At 35.6% G+C, this 20,570-nt stretch overlaps 1 long non-coding RNA gene across 1 annotated transcript in view; it reads right to left on the bottom strand.

Moving 5' to 3' along the window:
- Positions 1-1,000: 1,000 nt before the first annotated feature.
- LOC120860259 overlaps positions 1,001-20,570 on the bottom strand; it is a 665,889-nt gene continuing 646,319 nt past the window's right edge. Inside the window, exon 3 of the long non-coding RNA XR_005720290.1 lies at positions 1,001-1,063. This is a non-coding gene — a long non-coding RNA (uncharacterized LOC120860259). The remainder of the gene's footprint in view (positions 1,064-20,570) is intronic.

The raw sequence follows: 20,570 nt of genomic DNA, 5'->3' as shown, positions 1-20,570 counted from the left end.
ATCAAAGAATAAGATAGCTGAAAAATTATCTATAAGCAGTACCACCACAGTTTTATACTTAAAACATTTACTAGTTTCCATTCTACACATAATTTTAATTTTACATCTATAGGTATTCCTATTACTAGATTAATTAAAAACCAAAATTAAATCCCAATGTTATACATTTTGTTTGAGGACTTCTTTGAAGGTCAATCTTAAAGGAAATGAACCCTAAATATTCATTGGAAGGACTGATGCTGAAGCTGAAGCTCCAATACTTCAGACACCCGCTGTGGAGAGCTGACTCACAGCAAAAGACCCTGATGCTGGGAAAGACTGAGAGTAAGAGGAGACTGGGGTGACAAAGGATGAGATGATTGGATGGCATCACCAACTCAATGGACTTGAGTTTGAGCAAACTCCTGGAGATGGTAAAGGATAGGGAAGCCTGGCATGCTGCAGTCCATGGGTAACAGTCAGACATGACTTAGCTACTGAACAACTACAGATGGTCCAGTGGTTAAAGAGTCCACCTGCCAATTCAGGGGACAAAGGTTCAATCCCTGATCCAGGAAGATCCCACATGCTGAGGGCAACTAAACCCGTGCTCCACAGCTACTAAACTTGCACTCTAGGGCCCATGAGCCAACAACTACTGAGTCCTCATGCCATAACTACTGAAGCCCACAAGCCCAGAGCCCATGCTCCACAAAAGAAGCTACTTCAATGAGAAGTTTGCACATCACAAACAGGTAGTAGCCCCTGCTTGCCTTAACTAGAGAAACACCGCATGCAGCAACAAAGACTCAGTGCAGCCAAAATGAAATACATTAATTAAATAAAAAACAAAAACCAAAAAGTGATTATTATTTTTGCCTGAAAAAAGTCATCCTTTAATTAGTCAAGCAATGATATTGACGTGTTTTTAATCCTACCTATTCTATATTACCATCAAGTCACAACTTTATTAGCTAAATTTTAGAAAGAGCCATTAGAATGAGTGAGACTTACCAATGTACAGCCTCCTCCCTCAAAATAATTAATGCTGAGGAAGAAAAGTGTCCAACTCCTCAAGATTTCCCTGAAAGGAAAAAAATAGGAAACACATTTTTAATTTATATTTTTTGGCAGTTATAGGATTTCAAATCTAAATCAATTGATAGGATGAAAAAGGAGCACAATAATATTGACACCTTATAGATTAATGGAATTGACTAATACTTTGAAAAAAATACCATCAAAAGGGTGTTTATATTATTTCCTTGATGGAAAATATTATAATCCATTTTTAAACAATTTAAAAATTCTATTTAAAGAAAATATTTAAAGAGTAAATGTAATCCTTAATTTTTTCTGACATAAAAGTTCATGCTATAAGAAACTACTTGTTAATTAACCACAAACACCATTTTCTTTTCTTAAATGAGAAGTTACTTAAAAATATTTTATATATAAGATGTTTACATCTGTTTTTGTTCTGTGTTACATAAGAAAATTAACTATTCACAATTTTTATTGATATACTACTAATTATTTATATATATTTTCTTATAGATTAAAAAAGTGCTGTTTATCAAAGTATGTTTATTATCTGTGGAACTCTTGCCACATACCCAAGTGACTGCTGTATTCTAGGATCATCAGTGACTTTCAAATTTACAGCACAATACTAAACACAAAATAATGAGGCCATAACTATAAAAAGCCATGTACACCAGAAACGTTAAGTGAATCAGCTTACAGGATAAACAAGTTAACTGATGAAGTTGCCAGAAGTGTATGACTCAAAGAAAAATAATAGACAATTAAATATTTAACTTAAAATCACACATCTAACAGCAGAAAATTGAACAAAGATCAATTTGGTGACAAAAATCAGGTGGTCTCATCAACTGTTTAGCGATTCATTGGCCATGTGCTCCTAAGTTCCAAACATTTCTACCATTTACTAAACACAAAAACTAAGCATTTAGAGTTTATCATGATTGCTTATGTCTGACTCAAAGGTCCTTTCCCTCAGACAACCAGGCTTTTTATGTTTCTTTCTTCCTAAAATGTTCCTTTGCTGCCTGTCCAAATATTATTCATTCTTTCTAAACCAAACTCTGAACTCACCTAATGTATGGAGCCATAATCTTTTTGGCATTCATAGACTTGTTTTAGTATTAACACATACCCCATCATGCATTTTCACATATGTACCTTTTTTCAATTACATCTTTAGTTCATTGGAACAGCAATAAAGTTCTATTAATTTTGTGTATATTCAGAAATTCAGAATTGAGTAGACTGGATTAAGCAGGGAAATTATATTTATATAAATATAGTACATTTGTGTATAGATAGGTAGAGAGAGATATATTGCTTAGTTGACCGAAAAGTCTTGATACTATACACTACATCTAAAATGATCAATGTCAAAATCTCTTTTGACTGACCAAGAAACAACTTCTGGCTTTGAAAGAAGGGACTGCTCTTGTGTCTAATTTGGCAAACAGTTCTCACTCAGGACTAACAGAATACTACATTAAAACTAATTTCTTCTACATGCCTCTAGTGAATGTTAAAATCTAACAAGTCATTTCTAGAACCTTCTGCTGAACTTACAAAGAACTTAAGTTGGGCAGAACCTAAGCAAAATAACATGTATTGAGTAATTACTATGTGCCAGATGTCTTTTGTATATTGTTGATTTTTTTTTCATGATTAATGCAAACTAATGAAGTAGAATTAGTTGATTTCTCTTCCTTTCAGGTAAGAAACTGAAGCAAAGAGATTTTTGAGTTACTTTCCAAAAGCCTCCTAATCAATAAATGGTAGAGTTGGAATTTAAATGCAGGAAGTCTGACTCAGAGCATTTTATTCTAACCACAATTACATGTTACCTGTGTCTACAAGTCACATATTCTAGTTAAAGGAGGAAAGGGATTCCAGAAGGAAGGAATAAGGAAACTATTTTCCACACTGATGAAATATGAAACTGACTTCTTCTTCTTTTTTTTTAATAAGCCAGCAGCAGTTCCTAAAGAATTTCCTGGTCACATCCCTTCCCCAGTATACTAAAGGCAGTTTTAGAACTAATGTTTTCATGTAAACAAGTCAAATGTTATAAAAATATTATTTAGATATAGAATTACATTTGGGAGTTTAAAAAGAAAAAAAACTTTATTTCTAGATATTAACATAGGCTTTCAACATTATCAAACATTTTTATGTTACTTTAGAATTTAAGTTATGGAATTTAACTTTAGATAAGATTTAAAATTGGAAAAGGAAATGGCAACCCACTCCAGTGTTCTTGCCTGGAGAATCCCAGGGACCGGGGAGCCTGGTGGGCTGCCGTCTCTGGGGTCACACAGAGTCGGACATGACTGAAGCGACTTAGCAAGATTTAAAACAGCTTTTAAATTTGACCTTTACCTCTCTGCTCTTGAACATCTTAAGCATTTTTATATTAACAAATACAGCATCTGTAACAACAGTACAATTTTAAGCTTTTAGTGCTATGAATTTCACATTTCCCTAAGCCAACACTGTTCCATAAACTGTGCATGTTTCAGATACTAAAGCAATATTTAAAGATGGTGGGGTTCAAAACTTATTCATGGGAATACTGCTACCTTTTGTTTCTAGAAGCTGATTTACAAGCTGTTATGTCTTTTTCTTTATTTAGCCACACCTCACAGCACACGTGATCTAACTTCCCTCATCGGAGGTTGAATTGGTGTAGTAAAAGTGCAGAGTCTTAACCACTGGACTGCCAGGCAGGTTCCAGTGAGTCTTAAAAAAACCACTTTAAAAAAATTATAGTATGTATTTAACTTTGAGATTATTGCCAATAACATTCTCTCCTTTTAAAATTTAGGAAAAAATGAGTCTCAAGCACATTGAATCCATTGCTCAGTTTTACTCAGGTTGTTCTTAGAACTTGTTGGGGCTTTCTTGGTGGTCCTGTGGTTAAAGCTCTGTGCTTCTAAATGTAGCGGGCTCGAGTTCAAACCCTGGTCAGGGAACCAAGGTCCCACATGCTGTATGACATGGCCAAATTTAAAAAAAAACACACACAAAAAAAACTTGGGTTTTTCCTTCTGTTTTTTGAAGCTAGGTGTCCTGTTATTTCTTTTTGCTTTATTTCTTTTGTGCTACACTATTATCATTTTCTGGCACTTCTTATTTTGCTTTTAGTTTTCACAGAAAAAGTGAATAATAGACTCTTATCCAGAACATGCACAAACAAGAACAATGTGTGTGTGGGGGTGTGGGTGTAGGTGTGTGAATGCTATTTAAGTTTAAGGTCCTTACTTACATAAGATATGCCATTAAAAATTTACAAGGTCATCACTAACCTTCATACACACTAATTATTCTTTAAAAAATTAATAAACATCAGTGTTACAAATTAAATTTTATCTCATGGTCACTGACTTGAATTCTTAGAACACTAAAACTGACTATGAATAGGTAACAAATATTCACAGTTTAGAAGACATACAATATTGGGGAAAAGGTAAAATTTATTAAGTATGTCTTCTGATCTATAATGAAATAAATTATATAAAAGAGGCAATTTCTGAGGGTTATAAAAATATACAATAAAGTAAGTGAAATGCTTTAAAAAAAGTATGTGCACTCATTTTGAAAGTTCTTTAGCCCCTTGTAATAAAGGATACAGATAGTTAACATACCTTATCTGATAAAAGATACATATAATAAAAATATACATATTGTATAATGCTTTCATAAAAAGGTCATAAAATACAATCATGCAACCAGTTGGCCTCAATTCATAAAGTTAAAACTAACTCTATATCATATTGAAATTTGATTTTTCCTATAATAATCTCCTATTTAATTTCTAATCTTCCCTTAAATCATAAGTATCTGTCCCTGCCTTTGACTCTTTGTCTAGTCTGTCTCAGTCTTCTCACTCTTCTTACTGCCCTACCCAGGTTAATCCCGTTAACCTCTTCATGTGCCCTCAAACCAAAACCTTTATCACCTCTGTCCCTGCTTACTGAAAACTAGATCCATCTGACAGTCCACTTCCTTGATTCCAAATTTTATATTGCCCAGCTCTGACAACTTGATTCTCATATCAATGAAACTCCTAATTAATGGCTTTTCAAAATAATAAGTTTATTTTGTAAAAAAAATAAAAATAAAAAATGGGTTGGAAAAAAAGAGAAGTGTATAAAAAGCAGCAAGGCAGCATGCTTCTGAAGATTAATTATAGAGCACAATGGCACCCCACTCCAGTACTCTTGCCTGGAAAATCCCATGGATGGAGGAGCCTGGAAGGCTGCAGTCCATGGGGTCGCTGAGTCGGACACGACTGAGTGACTTCTTCACTTCACTTTCACTTTTCACTTTCATGCATTGGAGAAGGAAATGGCAATCCATTCCAGTATTCTTGCCTGGAGAATCCCAGGGATGGAGACCCTGGTGGGCTGCCATCTATGGGGTTGCACAGAGTCGGACACGACTGAAGTGACTTAGCAGTCCAAGAACCAGAAAGCCTATATCTTCATCTGTCTGTGTTTAAAAGATAGGAGTATATATGTACCCATCTAAATCATGGGATGGAATATGTTTCATAAATGATTATTGCAGATTCCTGCTGGCCTGTAGGACTAAAATAAGGTTCACTGCTAGATATTCATAGGCAGCTGACAGCATACCAATTTCCACTAATATTGCATATCTTTCAAATAAATTCAGTATTAGATATTTCAAAAACTCATATTAATTTATTAATGCTTTTGATAAGAACCAGAGCAGGTTAGAGTGGACAGTGTATATACAGTAGCAGCATCTCTGCTTTCTAAGATCTGTGTCCATCCCTTTTGCCATGACATCTCGGAATCTCGGACACACAGTGGGTAGCCTGTTTTCAGCTAGATGATGACCAAAGTGTTACACATCATGCTTAATTCACTGATGTATCTGGAAAGATAGGTCTGGCTAAACATTCTAAGACTGATTTTTGTGAAAGTGAAAGTGTTAGTCACTCAGTCGTGCGGACTCTTTGTGACCCCATGGACTGTAGCACGCCAGGCTTCTGTGTCCATGGCATTTTCCAGAAAAGAATATTGGAGTGTGTACCCATTCCCTTCTCTAGGGGATCTACCTGACTCGGGGATCAAACTCGGGTCTCCTGCATTACAGGGAATTCTTTACCATCTGAGCTACCAGAAAGCTTGTCAGAATTCAAGAGTCGCATAAGATGACAGTCAACCACACAATGTGAGTTGATAGCAGATATCAGTCAGATATCAAACAGTAGCAGAAGACCACTTATATATGTTTAAGAAATTTGATGAGGTTTCCACAAACTATATAAATATTCTTTTGAAACAGGAAACAAATACATTTATTTTACACTTAGTGAATGGTTTAATACAGACAAGTTTCCCATGGGAATAGACTTCTAATCCTTGAGAGGGCAAAAATCATCTGTTGGAAAGCATGTCAGGTATCTTATGTACATGAAGATGTCTTGTTATGTTTTATTGCCATTGTAGTATCTAAAAAATGATTCCATCGGTGGGAACTTGAAAGACAGCTTAAATTAAGTATTTTAAAAGAGAAAGGAAAATAAGGCAAACAAATCAAACCCTTCTAAACTTTGCATTCTGTATAGCTATCATTTTTCTCTATTTTCTGCTTCTCAGTCATCCCCTCTTAGAAAAGTAGTTTGTCTTTACTATTCTCACATCTCTTCATGGCTTATGCACTTTCTCAGAGATCTAGGCATGGACACTGCTAAAATTGAAGCTGCCAATGACCTCCATATTGACAATTCCACTACAGACCTCTGTGCTTTTACTTTTTATTTAACATTTGGTTCTGCTGAATACTGTCATTATCTTAAAACTTCTCTCCTAAATCCCATGACACGGTATCCCTTTAGTTTTCTTCCTATCAGTCTGGTGATTCCTTTCTAATTGTTGATGTGTACCTCACAATATTTTTTCCTCATTTCTTCATCTTTGACACTTTGCCCTTCTTATTACATACTGTCTTTTTTGATGGCTTCATACAAAGCCATAGTTTCAAAAATATTACTAATAAATTCCACATGAATAGCTCCCAAACCTATAAATCAAAATTTACTATTGGACATTTATGTCTGAATGTCCCAAAGAGGTTTCCCATTCACCTTATAAAAGTGTTCAATCATTTTGCTTCTATTAATCTGTTCTTGCATTCTTTATTTCTATGAACAATAATAATATATAACATTTTCCTACATTTATTCTGCACTTGACACTTGTAATATCTTTCTCATTCTACAATCTCATAAGGGAGATATTAATAATATCACCACACTGAAGATGAAGAAACTGATGCACAAAAAGTTAAGTTACCCACCTCAATTCACATAACTAATAAGTACTGGGTCTGAATTGCTTACATACTTAACCACTACATGTTGAAAGATATTGACCCACTTGCACAAATTAGACTTTTTGGAATCAACTGAGATTTCACTTTTATTACTTTAGAAAGCTGTCATCATTCAGTTTCTAGATTACGGGTATAAAATATTTATTGTACCCATTTCTTCCTCTCCACCTCTATGGCTTCAACTTTAATTTAGATCTTCACTTCTCATCTTGATTATTTGAATAATTATGGCTCTTTTTACTAGCCCTTATACAGACAATAAACTTTAATCTCTGGTCTTGAGTCCAAACACTTTATTCTGTTGCTGTTCAAGATCAGTCTATATAACTGGGAAAAAGACATATGACAATGAAAAAAGTTGATCTAAATACCCCCTGCATTTCCAATTGACCATATAAAAAAGGCACATACATAGATTTGATGGGCACAGAACTCTTAGCACCTCCCACAGCACAATTTCCTAGGATAGAATTTCTAACCATCAAAAATATGACTGAATTGTCAAAAAGCTGAAAATCTATAAAAGTCACCATTCTATCTGTACTTTGACAATTTAAAGTTCTCATTCACATACAAAATAATACAAAGACCATGCTTTTTCTCTCCTGGAATGTCCAAGGCATGCAAACTATCTATGTCCCCACAGGCAGTTATGATCATGATATGCTAAAACAAAGTTATGAGAAAAAGGGGTCTTATGAGTTTTATCTGTCAAAATTAAATTTTGCTAGTCTCTAGTATCTGAATATGTTTATACAGAAATTAAATGGAAGTTGCATTAAAGACTGTAAAGAGTTACTTAAGTAAGTCAGATTATGATGTGAATTCAAGAATATTTTATTTCAGTTTCTACCTGAAAGAACTTTTCCTCACATAGAAAACACATAAACTAAAACTAAAAACATTTCTGTGTCCTAAGAAAAGTCACTAAGCTTCTGTGACTCCTTACCTAGAGAGTAGAGGTTAGTAGATGAATTCTAAGATCTTTTTCTGCTCTACTCTTCCAATTTGGGTGGATTTTTCGAGTTGAATAAAATTCCGTTGGTATCATCATCAAATCAGCAAATGTTTTGCTGGTTTAGAGAACGAAGAATGTAAGAAATTTGTGATTTACAGTTTGAACTTCACAATTTGAATTAATTTCCAATGAAAACAACATAGAAGCTTTAATGCCACTCCCCTAAATTACCTTCAGTTAATGTGTACTCAATCAGAATCACAAAGACATGCACATTGTTTTCAGTAACAAATGTCCATCTTTCAGAGTAAGGATATAATTGGAATAGAAAAAGTGAATGACAACAGCAACCTCAGAGTTTGGTAAAACTCTGCTCAGAAAAAAATTCGCTTAAACTAGAGGAAGTGGTGAGATGAACAAGCATTTTTGGCTTAAAAGATCAATAAAAATGAATGCGCTGATGTAATGTTCCTGACCAGAGAACTCAAAAGTGTTTCCATTTTGTTTCAAGTCTGATGTCATTGAATTAAGAACCCTCACATAGTCTTTATGCAAGCAGGATGTAGCTTTGAATAAATAGACATCCAGCACATTTGACCATTGCTCAAAACACTTTAGATACATCTAATAGGGAGTCCTTAGAGCAGACTTCTACCCAAACCACATACTGAAAATTCCAATTATACAAGCAACCACATCAGTACAACCTAATTGCCACTATCCTGAATGTGGGATGCGATCACTGCTTATGCACCCTTATTTTTCTCAAATAAGCTTTAGTGATCCTTTCAATTTAGCAGACTGCCCAGGACTGTTGGGAGGATGAGCAGCAAACTCCTTAGCAACCAGAGGCTACAAATTGGTTTGTGCTGGCTTGTTTATGGGGCTTACTTAGTTAACTTTTTTCCAAACCAGTGGATATCTTAAACATTTCCTTCCCTAACAAGAAAAGGTTCTTTTAATTTTTAAAAAAATTTTTATTTTTACTTTATTTTGCTTTACAATACTGTATTGGTTTTGCCATACATTGACATGAATCCACCACGCGTGTACATGCGTTCCCAAACATGAACCCCCCTCCCACCTCCCTCCCCATAACATCTCTCTGGGAGATTCTAAAACAATCAAAATGATAAAGAATAGAAAATGGGAGAAAGAATCTAGCAAAAAAGGTATTAAGTTCAAAATTAAATTGAGCACTGATAAACCTCACTGTCAAAGCCATTTAAACAAATTGAAATGTATCCTTCCCTCTCAGTTTCACACAAAGTGCAATATGCCCTATTTTAAAATTAGATAAGCTGCTTAAAAGCTATTACTGTAAAACTCCATCTTCTCGCTAACCAAATTTACTGTAATGTGGGGTAAGATATTTTTTCTTTCATTATTTCTATTTGTTGTTTTGAAGAGAGTGATACATTTAAAATGTTTTTCATGTTCTTAAAGTAAATGCATTTCAATGTTTTTGAAAAATTAAGAATGTAAAAATATACAGTAGCTCCATAAAAAGACATGCTTTCTCTAGAAGAAAAATATATTTAAACAACTCACAAAAACACATTATGCCACTAGTGAAAGAAAATAACTTTTAAAAGTAACAATTGTAAATGATATTTTATTTTTTCATGTCCCCACACACAAAATTCTGCTTTGAGAAATATATAGTTGTACCTTGAGATAGGTTGAAATTATGTGAAAGACTAAGACTGTATCACTGAAGAGTTTCCAGTTTTAATTTTAAATGTGCTAGAAACAGAATAAGTAGAAATATGAAATTCAATGGAATTGAATTCTAGGAAAGTCAAACTTAAAAGAACTAGATATCCAGATCTTAACCACAGAAAATAATTTTCTCAGGTGGTAAGTCACTATTTTTGAGATCTAAAATAAAATAAGCCTATGAAAACAAGCATATTATATTTTGGATCATCTATTTGAAGCCTGTTATTCATTGCTGTCTAAAATTGAGTGGTGGGGAATGAGTAAAACCATCCTCAATTGCTTTGTTTAAGCCCCTACAAGACTCACTAAAAGATATACTATGAGCAATAAATCCAACTTAAAAAATCTCAGCAATCTGGGTATCACAAATATGAAAATGCTACTAGCTGGTTTAATCTGATTAAACATTATAACTTTTTTGCATGATCAAATGCATGAAATGATTAAGTATATTAAGAATGTTTATTACCTAGGAAAAAGAAAAGCTGCTGTTAAGGCAACTTAAATAAACCATAAAGTTCGGATCCAGGCTGTCACCCATTAGCAGTTGCCTTCCCTGTGAATCCTAAATATAATGTATGATCTCATTTGTTCACAGCAAAATACCATCCTTCTTAGAAGTGCATCCTCAGTGACAGCATTTCTGGAATGTCATTCTAGCTCAAGTAAAGCAGCATCCGCAGTACTGCACAATCAGCCTCAGAAGTACTGCTATTTAGAAGCAGAACGACAATGAATAATGGTAAGAAATAGGGCACTGGCCCTGTGGGAATGCAGTAGCAGAGGTAGCAAAATACTAAAACTTCTGACTGCTTTTCCCAGAGACTTACACAACAGCAAATATGGCCCTGTAGGCATGTAAAAGATAAGAGTGAATTTAACCCTCTTTTCCTCTGCTCAGTTGCCACAAGGGTCATTCTGTATGTGTAATTTAAAGTTTATTCTATTTCTGGCTCTACTATTGTGCATTTTGAAGACTCAGCATAAAGAGGCATGGGGAGACCGAAGACTCAGAGATCAATCCTGAAAGTAGATTAAGCTATTAGATATGAGCTATTAAAACACCATAGATGGCCAACTTAGTTAAGTATAGCCAAACAAAGCTGAGAATTCAGAAAGCTGCTCTTTCAGGTGTGGAATTCTGCTCTCAGAAATTTTACCTGCTACCTTCTGCTGGCATTCTTATTAAGACACAGTTACTCTTAGGAAGGGGAACAAGATGGCAATTAGTAGGATGGAGAACACATTTGTATCTATGAAGGAGCTGACAGAGATGGTGCCATTTGCAGAAGGTAAAATACAGAGAACTGAGAACCAGCAGAGAACAACCCAGATGAGGATTTCCAAAACAGTAAGATTGAGGGTTGTCTCGGTATGCTTATTTTGGCCCCAACCTTGAAGTATACTGTCCTCTCCCTACCCTGCCTCATTTTCACACTAGTGGTAAAGAATCTGCCAGGAATGCAGGAGACTTGAGTTTGATCCCTGGGTTGGAAGATCCTCTGGAGAAGGAAACAGCAACCCTTTGGGAAATCCCATGGACAGCCTGTTGGGCTACAGTTCATGGAGTCACAGAAGAGTCAGACATGACTGAGCATGCATGCATTAAAATGACAATTACCACCCAGAACTTTTTAAAAACTCGGGGATATTTTATTTTCAAGAATTTATTTCTTTACCTAGTAAGAATATATTTCTGAAAATTAAAATTGTCAATTCCCCATAATGTGAACACCTGAAGAATTTAAGAGTCTAGAAAGAAAGCATACAGTTTAAAATGAGAATACTTGAATTTTAATCTCACTTTTGGCACACACTAAACATGGGCATTTATTGAGCTTTTATGGGTTTCATTTAGTTTCTCTTTTGTACAAAAGAGGGCAAGAGAGACTTATCACCTCTAAGAAATCACAGAGCTCTAAAAAACACTAGACTGTTCAAAATTAAATATTTTCTGGATAGAGATTAAAGAAAATATGAATTTTGCTTCCGCCTTTTGGCAAGGATTGGACATCAGATTATTTCTGCTTATGACATGTATACATAAAACTAATGTATACTAGTCACAAAGTGATTCAAACCATTTGGGTTTGAAAGATAGAACATCGTTTGCATTACTTAGATATCACAATTACTTTTGGGAAAGACAGCAATTGTAATATTCCAATCACAAAATTACCTTTCAAAGTGCTCATTTATCCATGGAAAGTCCTGCAGAAAATATTTAGTTGGAAATCACCAGATGGGACTGGGGTTGCAAATCCTCTGAATGAACTTCTCTGGGATGCACGGGTTAACTTTGGGGTTCCTATGTGCCTTCTAAGAAGTTTATAAAATTTTATGTGAGGTGAATATGTGTATTTCTCTTAGATGTTTCATAGCTTAGATCTGCAACTCAAAGTGATTTAGGATGCAAAAGAGAAGAGGTAGTTCTCATCTGAAGAGCAATAGGACAGAAAGAGACAAGACAAAATGTGATGTTTCTGGAATGACATTCAAGATTTTTTTTTTAATTGGATCTGGTCACCGAAATCTAATTGATTATATTCTTTGCAGCCAAAGATGGAGAAGCTCTATACAGTTAGCAAAAATAAGGCTGGGAGTAGACTGTGGCTCAGATCATGAACTCCTTATTACCAAATTCAGACTTAAATTGAAGAAAGTAGAGAAAACCATTAGACCATTTAGGTATGACCTAAATCAAATCCCTTATGATTATACAGTGGAAGTGAGAAATAGATTTAAGGGACTTGATTTGATAGACAGAATGCCTGATGAACTATGGACGGAGGTTTGTAATGCTGTACAGGAGACAGGAATCAAGACCATCCCTATGGAAAAGAAATGCAAAAAAGCAAAATGGCTGTCAGAGGAGGCCTTACAAATAGCTGTGAAAAGAAGGGAAGCAAAAAGCAAAGGAGAAAAGGAAAGATATATCCATTTGAATGCAGAGTTCCAAAGAATAGAAAGGAGATAAGAAAGCCTTCAATGCAAAGAAATAGAGGAAAAAAATAGAATGGGAAAGACTAGAGATCTCTTCAAGAAAATCAGAGATACCAAGGGAACATTTCATGCAAAGATGGGCTCAATAAAGGACAGAAATGGTAGGGACCTAACAAAAGCAGAAGATATTAAGAAGAGGTGGCAAGAATAACACAGAAGAACTATACAAAAAAGATCTTCATGAGATAATCACGATAGTGTGATCACTCACCTAGAGCCAGACATCCTGGAATGTGAAGTCAAGTGGGCCTTAGGAAGCATTACTATAAACAAAACTAGTGGAGGTGATGGAATTCCAGTTGAGCTGTTTCAAATCCTGAAAGATGATGCTGTGAAAGTGCTGCACTCAGTATGCCAGCAAATATAGAGAAAACAGCAGTGGCCACAGGACTGGAAAAGGTCAGATTTCACTCCAATCCCAAATAAAGGAAATGCCAAAGAATGCTCAAACCACTGCACAATTGCACTCATCTCACACGTTAGTATGGAGAAGGAAATGGCAACCCACTCCAGTATTCTTGCCTGGAGAATCCCATGGATGGAGGACCCTGGTAGGCTACAGTCCACAGGGTTGCAAAGAGTTGGACATGACTGAATGACTTAACTAACACACGCTAGTAAAGTAATGCTCAAAATTCTCCAAGCCAGGCTTCAGTAATACGTGAACCATGAACTTCCAGAAGTTTAAGCTGGTTTTAGAAAAGGCAGAGGAACCAGAGATCAAATTGCCAACATCCGCTGGATCAGGGAAAAAGCAAGAGAGTTCCAGAAAAACATCTATTTCTGCTTCACTGACTATGCCAAAGCCTTTGACTGTGTGGATCACAATAAACTGTGGAAAATTCTGAAAGAGATGGGAATACCAGACCACCTGACCTGTCTCCTGAGAAATCTGTATGTGGGTCAGGAAGCAACAGTTAGAACTGGACATGGAACAGACTGGTTCCAAATAGGAAAAGGAGTACGTCAAGGCTATATATTGTCACTCTACTTATTTAATTTATATGCAGAGTACATCATGAGAAATGCTGGGCTGGAGGAAGCACAAGCTGGAATCAAGATTGCTGGGAGAAATATCAATAACCTCAGATATGCAGATGACACCACCCTTATGGCAGAAAGTGAAGAAGAACTAAAGAGCCTCTTGATGAAAGTTAAAGGGGAGTGAAATAGTTGGCTTAAAGCTCAACATTCAGAAAATGAAGATCATGGCATCTGGTCCCATCACTTCATGGGAAATAGATGGGGAAACAGGGGAAACTGTGGCTGACTTTATTTTTCTGGGCTCCAAGATCACTGCAGGTGGTCACTTGCAGCCATGAAATTAAAAAACGCTTACTCCTTGGAAGGAAAGTTATGATTAATCTAGACAGCATATTAAAAAGCAGAGACATTACTTTGTCAACAAAGGTCTGTCTAGTCAAGGCTATGGTTTTTCCAGTGGTCATGTATGGATGTGAGAGTTGGACTATAAAGAAAGCTGAGTGCTGAAGAATTGATGCTTTTGAACTGTGGTGTTGGAGAAGACTCTTGAGAGTCCCTTGGACTGCAAGGAGATCCAACCAGTCCATCCTAAAGGAGATCAGTCCTGGGTGTTCATTGTAAGGACTGATGTTGAAGCTGAAACTCCAATACTTTGGCCACCTGAAGCGAAGAGCTGACTCACTAAAAAAGACCCTGATGCTGGGAAAGATTGAGGGCAGGAGGAGAAGGGGATGACAGAGGATGAGATGGTTGGATGGCATCACCTAGTCAATGGACATAGGTTTGGGTGGACTCTGGGATTTGGTGATGGACATGGAGGCCTGGCGTGCTGCGGTTCATGGGTCACAGAGTTGGACACGACTGAGCGACTGAACTGAATTGAACCCATATCTGCAAAATCCCAAAGACTGATCTGCCTTTAGCAGGGTAAATATCCAAATGAGTGAGTGTGCATAAACAATTAAAATTCCAAAACAGATATTTTGATCATATACTGTGACAACTATGACTTAAATTAACTCATTTTGATTACTGGTTATTTTTTATGCTTTGTTACACAGAAACACAAAATTTAAATTTGCAACAAATATTTAAGCCTACATCTTCCCTTCCTAGAGTCCTTAGCATAAAAGAGAGGAGGTCAGTTTGAGGTAAGTCATAGCAAGTACTAGGGAACACTTTTTTCCTCTTTTGCATGCTGCCATCTACTGTTGAAAACATCTGTAATACATCATAACTGTTGCTTCCCTGGTGGCTCAGACTGCAGTGCATGAGACCTGAGTTTGATCCCTGGATCGGGAAGATCCCTTGGAGAAAGGAATGGCCACTCACTCCAGTATTCTTGCCTGAAGAGCTCCAGAGGCAGAAGCGCCTGGCAGGTAACAGTCCATGGGGTCTCAAAGACTCAGATGTGACTGAGGGACTAACACACACACACACACACCCACACCGCCCCCCCCCCCGCAAGTCATGTCTGACTCTTTTGCAACGCTATGGACTGTAGCCCTTCAGGCTCCCTTGTCCATGGGATTTCTCAGGCAAGAATATTGAAGTGGGTTGCCATTTCCTACTCCAGGGGATCTTCCTGACCTAGGGCTTGAACCCATGTCTCCTGCATTGTCAGGCGGATTCTTTACCACTGAGCCACCTGGGAAGCTTAATTGTGTTTGTATTTTTAGTGTCTAAGAGTTTTTCCTTTGAATAAAATTCTGTGTGATGAAATAATACTGAAGACACTATAGATTATAATCAAATTTCAAAAGATATAATTAATGCTACTAAATTTTTTCTTTATATTATAAAAATATAACAATAAAGTCTTTGATCTAAGGCTCCACATCCAGAAGGAATTTTCAGATGTACAAATGGAATCAGACTTGGCTGATAAAACCTTTCCCCATAAAAAGAGATTCAAACTTGATGTTAAAATTATTGTTGTATAAACAAAAACATGAACAAAATAGCCACAAACATAGACTGAAAACCTAGTCATTGGTCTAATCAAATAATTTGTTCTCATTTGCCTTTCTCGACGTTAGTGAAGGGTATCTCATTTGGCCATTTATCTGTTATATTATTAATATTACTCAATTTATAATTTGGGAATTGAAGCTCAGAGAGGCTGGCAAATTTTCTCAAGTATGCAGAGCTGGCAAGTAATAGAGCTAGGACCAGTACAAACCTTTCAGAAGTTAATAGGGCAGACTTTGTGCCTTCATGGAAATAGACACAATTTTAAATCACAAGCTTATCATCTATGCAATTGATTATTTGGGGCTATTCAACGTTCAACCTCCCTTGTGCTGCTAGTCAATAAGTCATTTCATTAACAGTCAACTAATAATTATGTCTCCAAAATCTCCTAAATGTCACAATGTGATAACTTTTCTTTCTACCTATCATTCCAGATGGTGGATACAGGAAGGTCTGATGGCCTATTTTGGGAAAGACAATGCATTCAAGATTTACAGATCAAAATAAAAGTCTTTGAAGTAGTTTGTCCATCCCTTTCTCCTATTCATATTATAAGGAGATAATTTAGAAAACACCTATAACTTTTCTTTAGCTTAATTATCATCCTTTTATTACCCTATAAACAGTTGTTGAGAACTTTCTTAATAAAAGTATAATTTGTGAAAACATTTTCATAATTGGAAAAATGCTTAAAATGGAGAAGAGAGAAATAGGGTTTAAATATTGGAAGAACTTCACATAAATTGAGTCTGGCAACAACTGAGTTCAGTTCAGTTCAGTTCAGTTGCTCAGTCGTGTCCAACTCTTTGCGACCCCATGAATCGCAGCACGCCAGGCCTCCCTGTCCTTCACTATCTCCCTTAGTTTGCTCAAACTCATATCCATTGAGTCGGTGATGCCACCCAGCCATCTCATCCTCTGTCGTCCCCTTCTCCTCCTGCCCTCAATCTTTCCCAGCATCAGGGTCTTTTCAAATGAGTCAGCATTTCACATCAGGTGACCAAAGTACTAGAGTTTCAGCTTCAACATCAGTCCTTCCAACAACTGAGTAGGCATCTATAAGAATGACTATGGTATTATTCATCTGTCACTCTAATCCTTGCTTATAGAGAACTAGTTACAGGGTAAGCTTGAAACAAAAATAAATATCATAGAAATCTTAATATTAGATATCTTTAAATTCACTACCTGTGATATAATTTATGTGTATATTTTTTCACCTATCATTTTCAGAACAATTGCTAGGCAATTTGGAGTGAATGCAAAATAGAATGAATAAAATAAATTGGCTAATGTACTATTAAGCTCCATAAACTATGTTGTATGATAATAACTACTATTTAAATATATGTAATTTGTTTGATACTATTTCATAAAATGTACAGATGAATACCTCAGTAAATGTGCCCTAGAAAAAGACAAATATATGCTGCAATGGTATGGCCACTAGTCTGCGCTGTTGTATAAGAAATATTCATTTTCATCAAAGTATTTCTAAATCGAACTAGCTCCATTTATTCTATATTAAGAAACACTATCAGATCTCAGGTTTATATCTGCAATTTTCTATAAAATATTACATGGCAAGTCAGTATTGGGAAAATATTAATATAAAGTCTTGAGTGGTTCCCCTTTTCTTCTAAATTACAAAAAATAGCATATTTAATACTATAAAATTTTCCTAATTTGTGAAATATGAAGTATGTTAAGCTACAGAATAATGGCTTCCTTTAATCTGATACATTATGCAAAAATGTTCTAGCAGCTGGATACAGATAATGATCAAATAATTTGCCTGTGCATATTACTAAGAAACCACCATAAATAGCTTCTATAGATGGTCTAATTAGTGATTTTAAATAAATATGGTAAAACACATATATTAGTGATAATTTTTATATTAAGTTTCAAATTGTATAACTGCTTTCTCAGTTATCCATAAACATTTTTAGATTTGTCAGTTAAAACACAATTATATCTTTGGATCTTCATCTATGAGTGTCTTATACTTCACTGACAAACTTGAGGAACTGTTAAAGCCTCAACACTTAAAATTATTTCAGGACTTGTAAAAATGGACATTTTAAACTAAAAGTAATATTGTAAAATCTTCACCCTTGCAAAATATTTTTTCAAATGCCCTTAATTATTTCTTGAGTTTGTTTTTCTTAAGTACACAACAGGCTGAAAATCAGAATATTTCTAAGTGTATTAGAAGTTGTCTTATGGTGCTTCAACGTTTTTCAGAAAAATGTGTATCTAAATATAATATTATTTACTTGCAACTTCATAATGCTGTATTTCAGAGAAAAATATACTCAATCAAAATGAATCATTTATCTGCAAAGATATTATGGAAGATTACAGTTAGAAAAATTAATATCCCCCACTCAGTTAATGAAGATTAAGAAGTACATGTTGTTATTCTGGACATTTCTACAGTAAAAGCAAGACAGTCGAAACATTCATCTTGTTTAAAAATGAAAATTCTGCGAAAACGGTGCTAGGCTCAAAACACTACTATACCTGTCATATAAAAAATCTGTTTTGTACACTCAGTGAAAACAACTATATACATCCAAACCATTCTATTTTATTAAAGGTAATAAACAGATCAAACATACATGAAGATTGGCCATTCAATTTAAATGGCATTGATATTTTGCTGTCATGGATATTTTAGTACTCAAACATCTTTTGACATATACAAATATTCTTTTGTATAACAAAGAATATTTAATTTTTAGGAAGGATAACATTATGGCAACTCACCTATAGTATGAATATTGCCACCTATAATGAATGTAAGTTAAATATATTATCTTGTAATTATAAAATTACAATGTCTGAAGACTGTAAATATGAAGGAATAACACTTATGGGTGAATCTTATTCCAGCCCTTCAATAAATATGTGGCCTTGGGTTTGTGTCATAAACTCTTTGGATCTCTGTTTCCTCATCTATAAAATGAGGATAATGATAATAATTATCTTACAAGGTCCTCATGAATGCTGTATATATATACATATACACACATATGTATATACATATATGTATATGTATATATGTTTATATGTACATATATATGTATATACATATGTGTGTGTGTGTGTGTGTGTGTATATACAGGGGAAGGAAATGGCAACCCACTCCAGTGTTCTTGTCTGGAGAATCCCAGGGACAGAGGAGCCTGGTGGGCTGCCATCTATGGGGTCGCACAGATTCGGACATGAGTGACGTGACTTAGCAGCAGCAGCATATATATATGTGTGTGTATAAGAAGAAAAAAAAAAAGATTGTGTGGCTTCCCAGGTGGTTCAGGGATAAAGAATTCACCTGCCAGTGCCAGAGACACAGGAGATGTGTGTTTGATCCCTGGGTAGGGAAGATCCCCTGGAGAAGGAAATAGCAACCCACTCCAGTATTCTTGCTGGGAAAATCCATTTGACAGAGGAGCCTGGAAGCTTATAGTCCATGGGGTCACAAAGGATGAGACACGAATTATTAACTGAGCATACACACGTGCACACAAGATTATTCCTGTCAAGATTTCAGTATATGGGGCTTCCCTTGTGGCTCAGCTGGTAAAGAATCCACCTGCAATATGGGAGACCTGGGTTCGATCCCTGGGTTGGAAAGAAACCCTGCAGGAGGGAAAGGCTACCCACTCTAGTATTCTGGCCTGAAGAATTCCATGGATTCTATAGCCCATGGGGTTGCAAAGAGTCAGACATGACAGAGATTTTCACTTTCACCATTTACTACACATGCAGTGATTGTTGTATATTCAGTACTATTATTCATTAGTTTATTAATTTCATGTATTGTTAGATATGCATTAGTATTATTAATTTGGTTTATTAATTTGGAGAGAGAAAATTCTTCAGAGCAAACCAGGTGCATAAATTGCAGCCAAAGAAAATATGCTTCTTATTTGTGTAATTCAGCATCTCTGGACTTTTAACACTACCCACGTAATTTTTTTCCACCATTGAGGCTCCCACATATACAGCCCTGCCAAAATTTTGTTTTGACTCCATAAGTATGAAAACATTGGAATTTCACTTTTCATGTCACATCACCATATGCAAAATAGGATAACACTGAAAATTTGAGTTTTGTTCCTACCTAGTCAACTTGTATTTGGATGTGAATACTTGATCAATCAGTTGGTTGGTTGTAGGCTATCCATTTAATTTTATAAAGAAATAGTTATATCACCTCTCAAGGATTACTGTGCATGTGGTTTATAGCACAGGTAGCTCAGTTAGGTGTTCTGTGATGACCTACATGGGTGGGATAGGGGGTGTGGGAAAGAGATCTAAGAGAGAGGGGATATATGTAGGTATGTTGTTGTTGTTCAGTTGCTAAGTCATTTCTGACTCTGTAACACTATGGACTGCAATACACCAGGCTTACTTGTTCTTCAATATCCCCCAGAGTTTGCTCAAATACATGTGCATTGAGTCAGGGATGCTACCTAACCATCTCATCCTCTGCTACCTTCTTTTCCTTTTGCCTTCAATCTTTCCCAGTATC

This window comes from Oryx dammah, unplaced genomic scaffold, assembly GCF_014754425.2.
Source record: "Oryx dammah isolate SB20612 unplaced genomic scaffold, SCBI_Odam_1.1 HiC_scaffold_11050, whole genome shotgun sequence".
Lineage (NCBI taxonomy): Eukaryota > Metazoa > Chordata > Mammalia > Artiodactyla > Bovidae > Oryx > Oryx dammah.
Note: the sequence above shows the minus strand (reverse complement) of the source record. Positions and strands in the feature narration are given on the sequence as shown.